The sequence below is a fragment of the Dermacentor variabilis genome, chromosome 8, assembly GCF_050947875.1.
Source record: "Dermacentor variabilis isolate Ectoservices chromosome 8, ASM5094787v1, whole genome shotgun sequence".
NCBI classification, from domain to species: Eukaryota; Metazoa; Arthropoda; class Arachnida; order Ixodida; family Ixodidae; genus Dermacentor; species Dermacentor variabilis.
The window spans coordinates 72,436,468-72,443,672 of record NC_134575.1 but is presented as its reverse complement, the minus strand read 5'-3'; positions in this window follow the sequence as shown (position 1 = coordinate 72,443,672).

Sequence of the window (7,205 nt, the reverse complement as noted above, 5' to 3'; positions counted from 1 at the left end):
GTTATAGCAAAAAAATTTTTGGACTGTTATGACCTTTTCGATACTGGTTGCTTTTGATCAACTGTAGAGAGTTTGTACAGACGGCAGCTTACATCAGACATACTCCTATGCTGTACTTTCTGTCGAGAACACTTTGAGGCAGCTTTAGATAGTAGCATCCTCGCTTCATGCGAAGCTCTTCCATGTCTGCTCAATTGTAGAGAATCTAGCGCGTGTGTGCTGCAGTGATACTACCGCTGCGTGAAGAGGCAAACCCTGCTACATCTTGCTACATATGTGCAATATATTGAAAAAATTTGTGCCCACCGTGTGCTGACATAGTTGCTGCGGCAGGCACGTACACAGGATTTTTTTTCGGGGGGGGGGGGGGCAATTCAAGGTAACTTTTCTGTGCAAATGAGGGGGAGGGTACTTTTACTAGTACTAATGTGAATAATCCCACCATTCGCCATAAATACGCGTAAACCCGCAAAAGAGAATTGAAATAACGTGTATCTCACAGGTACGCCTGTGAGATACGCCTCTTCTTTACTTGGCAAACAGCGAACCACATCAAATGGACTCGCGCATGAAAGATGGGCAGGAAGGACCTTGCCAAGAACAAGTTAACAGGCGAAAGTGCAAAATAAAGACTTCTAGTAGCGTTTTTTGAATTAGCTATGGAAGAATTACAGAGAAATGAATATTTTTGGAACAATCACAGTTCTTTTGGATCCCTAGTGTACTGCTCTACCAAGTGCCAAAACCGACTCCTGTTGTTATTTGGGAAGTTACGTAATGATGCCTGGTCACTAGTCCCGTAAAACCGCGTAGAGAGCAGGACGCTGCGGTTCTAGACTTGCTGCGCCCACCACGGAAGGTTAGAAAAACACCCCCATTAGCGCAGCAGGGAAGTGGCTACATCAGGCGGCTCGATTGATAACTGTAGAAGCGTCGTGCAAAACACACGGAATTATTCTCCACATCCGGCGGCGTTTTCTCTACTTACTTCTTAAATGAAGAAATGTTGATTAATATTTTTACAAACAGCTTTCGCTTTTCCTCCCTGTTTGGCTGTCACTTTGGCTTTCTGCTTTAGTAGATCGCTTAATTTCTCATCTCCTTGCACCTCTTGTTTCCAGTTGCCAATTTTGCTCGAAAAGTGCTCTACAATTAGGGAAAAATTAGACGAGGTTACGGGTGACAGTCATACTGCTTATGGGTTGAACGGTTATTGCAATGTCTGTAGTTGGACGCTGTTTCGCAATATTTTATTTTCCACCTTATCTAACGCACATCGCGGATGTATGGTTCCGAGGATCGGCCAGCGTCGCCGCGAGCCGTCACTCGAGGAAATAACGAAGCAAAAGGAAAAGTTAAACGCAATTGTTTCCTCCGGCCACAACTCGCTCCACGAGCATACAGACCAGCTGACTATGAACCGAATCTCTTTGCTGGCCCCTGGATCAGTCTAAACAAAGAAGGTTGAACTAACGAAGCAACAGCGTTGCGTGTGATCGTTGAATAGATGGTGAAATAAAAATTGTGTTGGGCCTTATAAATGAAATACTATAATTAAAACAATAAACTACGTCCTGCCTGCGGCAATAGATGGTGACAACTGAATTGATCTTGAGTTAATCGTGCGGGCACCGAATCGATGAGAAAACTGGCCTCCACGCCCCAGGAGATGCCAATAACTACCGCCATCCAGAAGGATGTGAAAAAATTGACAACCATTCTACTCTGTGAAGATGGAATGGCAGCGAAAGCCGAGTCAAAGCTCTCAAACGAAACGCAAAGTGTTTCAAATCCGCTGCGGGTCGGCGTGAAGATAGTGCAATATCGGGCCGACCCGTTGCAAAGGTGAAGCAGGCGTTAAGCACTCCCCATACGTGGGCCACTCCCGAATATAGTGAAACACCGGGCCGACCCCCGGCGGAGGTGAAGCAGGCATTAAGAACTCCCCATACGTAGGCCGATCACGAAGATATTGCAATACCGCGCCCACCCTGGGCGGAGGGGAAGCAGGCGTTAAAACTCTTGCATGCGTGGGTCCACCCGAAGCTAGTGCAATGCCAGGCCGACCCGCAATGGAGGTGAAGCAGGCATTAACAACACCCCATACGTAGGCCGATGCCGAAGACATTGCATTACCGGGCCCAGCCGCGGCGGAGGTGAAGCAGGCGTTAAGCGCTCCCCATACGTGGGCCCTGTTAGGAACGGCCTGCAGAGGTGCTGACATGCGAAATTTTCTCAGCCAGCTGCAGCTGCGAGCGTGGCGAGCTTCCCCGAAGAGACCATGGAACCTTCACCACCTGCCGCGGTGACTCGTTTCGTAGGGACGACGATGTGCCGCGTCAACGCCCCCTCGGCGCCGCTATGACTAAACGCGGTCGGTGGGCCAAGCATTGTTCGTGCATTCGCCGTGTCCGCTGTTTGAAGCAGGGGAGCCACTGGAAGATATATTGCGCGGCCGTCTCACGGGGCTTATAGAAGTCGGGGACGGACGCGGTGGCCATTGTCTGCGGAGTCAACACTGGGATGAAGAGGCGCCTGCCCGGGCCAAGCCCCCCCGTGTCTCCAAGAACCCCCTCACCTCGGCGTGGTCAGTAAAACCTGTGTGGAAGTGTGTGTAACCCTCCTACAAAAACGCGGTTCGACTACGATGACGAATGACGCTACGAATTGGCGGTGAACTGCCGTTTTCCCTCACCTAGGGATCTAGGGAGGACGGAGTGTTTATAAGCAGCTGTTGTGCGGCTACTTAGTGTGCTTTTTTCTCGCAGTCATGCTAGATGAACTGCAACGTCCTTATGTACATACTGTAAATAAACCCATATTCTTCGTTCTCGATGAGAAGCAGTCTTTCCCTTCAACAACGTCCTCAGCGTGGATAAGTTGGACGACTGCATGGGCCAGCTACCATATTTCATGCCCGACTCCGAAATTTACAGCCCATCCCGAAGGTTCCGAAGGGCGCGTTATAGGTTCCCGAGTCCACGGGGGTATGTGCCATTGATCTTGGACCCTTTTTGAACTATCACCAGGATCGGCTCACTTTATGATTTTTTTCTGTTAGCGGACGCCGAAAAACAACTACGGAAGTTATTCATACACTGCTTTCGCTGTAAAAGGCAGCAAAATGTTGACCGCCGAGTAGATTGATTTATCGGCGCTTTAGGAATGTGTGTCAGGATGGTGGCGTGGACGGATAGGGGGTGGGGGGTATGCCGTCTAATTTCGAGGGGGGGGGGCGCTCCCCCCCCTGGGTACGTGCCTGTGCTGGGGCTTTCACTAGCAGAACTAAGTCGTCAAGCGCCGTTTTTCGATCCGCAGTATCAAAAGTGGCATGGCGTGGTGCAGCAGCTATGGAGCTTAGATTTTGCATACGCAAACAGGTCTTTGGTACCCAAAGAGACAAAAGGACTTGCCTCGTAGGGATCCGGCTTGCGTTCTTTGGTGTACATTCTCTTGTAAGGCTGCCGGTTGGCATCCCCTAACTTTGCGTACGCAAAATCTAAATGTTATCCAGCTCTGCATTGGACCGAGTCAAGCCTCTCGAATTGAGCCTGGATCGTACTGCTCTTTTTTCCGTGGTCTGTTGTTTATTTTCAACACCTTTCCACCCCGATGCATGCACAGAAACCTCGAAACGCTTGTTTCGTACGAAGAAGAGACTTATTTTTAAGAGAAAAATGCGTTCTGAAGCGTCCGCGTACCTCTAGCGCAGTTCGAATCACCCGCCCTCCGATCGAGTAGTATTGACGTCATGGTCTCATAGTGACGTTGCGCCGTCGGTGAGTAAAACGGTTCCCGCAGACGGCGCTACGGCTTTTCTGCAGAAAACGCAAACGCGCGGCCAGAAACATAGCCAAAACAGAGCCGACAGCAGCGCGAAAGCGGAACTATGGTGGCTAGCGGAAGGGAAAGCGCACGACGATAAGCTGGTTCTTTATTTTATGACGCCAACTTCGACGCTCGTTGCAATGGACGACCCTGACAACGACACATTAGCTCGCGATGCTGGGCTCGAGTTCAGCAATTTAAGCACTGATGAACGTGACCTGCTGTTGAGGGCTCGCGCTGCCGGCGTCGTTGCGTACTAATACGACGACGGCCTGCTTTGAAAGGCACTTAGCGCGACTTCAGTAAGTCGGCGTTGAACTCTGGACGAAAGTGCAGCGAGCACACTACGTGATTTTTCGGCTCTTTGCCAGCGCCTGTGGCAGAGGTACGCTACTTAACCACTTCGAACGGATAGGTTCACTCGTTGGCACACAGTGATAAGTAACATTGGATTCGCCGCTGCAACTGCCCTTGGCCAAGTTCCGCGGACCGTTCGCGCATCCCACGACATCACATGGACGTGGCATTCTCGCTGCTTGTTCCAAATGCAAACTTCGCGAGCCAGCAGGACCACCGCAGCACGACGCGATAAAGAAACAACTGAAACTCCAAAGCGCGCGCGGCGCGAAGTCGAGCGCGTAGAGTCAAGCGAAAACGAAACCTTTCGATCATCTATACTACTCAAGGGTAACGTCAAAATGTTATTTCTTTTTCTTAGAATCGAATAAAAGTAGACAAGTAGTATTTTCTTCCGTCTTATAATCTAATGAAATGATCTTTTTAATACGAGTAGTTGAGTACTCGTGACATAAATTATGATGAGGAGTGCTTTCGTCATCGGGCTAGTACCTGAATGTCGCTGGGGGGGGTCTCAAATCGTGTCGTGCACTTACCTCAATTTCGCGGTTACTAAAGCTCTGTTCGAGGTTATATTGACGCCTTAGACGTTCTAGAGCATTGCTTTATCACCTTAACTTGACTTTCTGGTAACCTTTAGTGTCCCTTTAACTCCCGTGATATCTTTGCAAAAAAGAAACGTTTCCGAAAATGCCAATTTTTTCAACGTGCTTGATTGAATCGGCTCAGTAAATAAATACCCGAAAGACACTCAGAATATTATATTTATTTGTAGAGCACCCATACAAATTTGTTTTATTCTTGTGAAAGTTCGCTTCACTACACTACTTAAAGTTGGCTTTTTCAGCTCCAATAAAGTAAACAAAATGTGAACGTGAAAGAACTATATATACATATTTCTTGGGTGAAGGGGAAGGGGTGGCCTTTGAGCCCCACACCTTCCCGCCCATTGATGGAGACCTAATGATGATGATGATGATGATGATGATGACCTTGATGAGTTTGACGCATATCCACTCGCGGGCATTGGCCAAGAATTGGGCAGATTTTACGTATGTGTTCAGGTAATACATTTATAAATTTAATTTAAAACGATTCAGTAGACTCTCAATCAAGAGAATATATATATATATATATATATATATATATATATATATATATATATATATATATATATATATATATATATGAGGCAATAAAGGGAGAATGAAATGAATAATACGATCAACAACGAAGAAATCGGTTTGATTCAATAATGAATTTTTCTAAGGCGATGCGCACATTCCTGTGGGAGTGCCGAAGCACAGACGCTCCGAAAGACAGCAGTGCTGGAGTGTTAAATGGCAGGCCGAGCTGTCGCACTGTAATTTCCAATGTCATTTTTCTCAGGGAGGAGAAACGCCGGCTTTCCAGTAAGTAGTGTTCGATCGTCTCTTAATGAGTTGCAAAAATGGTACAAAGGGGATATTGCCAGAGCAGATCGGTGCATGTAGAAATTTAGGGACGGGACGCGACAACGCAGTCTCGTTGATGTCACTTCCGTCTTTCTGGTTTTGCAATATTTCCTGCTCCAAGGGAATTGTAAGTGGTGTAGTTCCGAGGATGATATAAGATTTGATTTTGATGTTAAAAGGATGCATGCGTGCAGAATCGGCATACTTCTTTTGCTTTCACGTTGCCCTTGCGATGCGGTCATGTTTAAGGGATCAAATACTTAGGAATGGTGCAGGCGCATACATGTCTGAACTATACAGGGTGTCCCAGCTAAGGAGGCACCGAGGTAGAAAGAAAGAAAAATTGCAGATCGTTCAGAGTTGTTGAGAAGCAACCAGGAATTTTTGGCATGCCGGAATTTTTTTAGGCCCTGACGCATCAAATTTTTTATTAGAAGTTTTTAGCTAACTTGTTAATCGTTATATTTGTCAAATGCTAATTAGGCGGTTACATAGAGAATTGTAAGACATGTCAAAATGTGGTATATCCAGAACGGTACACATCACGTGTTTACTTTTTCTGGCAAGCGGGGAAAGGCCGCGAAATAGAAAAATTACCATGTGACCAGATGGCGTTCCTATTTTCCCAGGGGGTGGGGAGGGGGGTAGTGTTCATGTAAAAGCCGAACCGACTGTAGTGCATTGAGGGATACATACAAAATAAATCAGTCTGTTGCTATCACAAGCTTGCAAGTTTATTTATGCATCATTCCTTTGTACAGAAAGAATACCATTGTAAAGCAATCTCATTTCTAACAACCGATAATTGGGACTGCCTAGGCTTTGCCGCCCAGAAGGGAGTGGGGTTAGGCGTCGACGAGCACACGCCATGGCAGCCTCCCCCTCCCGCCACTTCCCGTAATTGACGCTTATAAGTTTATTTTTCAGGTTCAACTGGAGGGTTTTCTGGCAAAAAGCTGCCTGCGAGCTCGGCTGTGTCCGGTAAACCCCTACAAGCAGTAGCACACGAGTGGTGCAGGAAATCTTCAACAGACACACATACAATAGTCACATTCAATAAAGAGAGAGTGTAAACTTTATTTTCAAATCAATGAGGTTCGAGTCCGGCGTCTCTTTAGTGGGTCTGGGTTCCCGCCGCGGGCGCGGTTCCGAGACCTCGTCTCGAAGCGGCTTCCTCGGCTCGCTGGACGGCCGAAGGTTGTGCTGTCAGGTTGGACCTGAGCAGCGCGGTCTTCCAGCGTGAGAGGAGGCTGGCGGAGGAAGAGACTGAGTCTAATGATGTCATTGCACAAAATTTGAACAATGAAATCGAAAACCGAAACGCTGAAATAGTCATACATATGTTCAGAAATAATAACAGCAATAACCAAGCAAACGAGCGGCATCTACAAGTGAAGCACCTGCACAGAATACAGAAGCGCCATCAAACAGTCTTAGTATCGAAAGCAAATAACGATGGCACCTTCTGAGATTTGCGCATGCCACGCAGGCATCTTGTCATCGGTGCAGTTCCGAAGGGGGTCCCGCTGCTGTGACTAATTCCGCCGGCGTTTCTTGCGCAGTCAT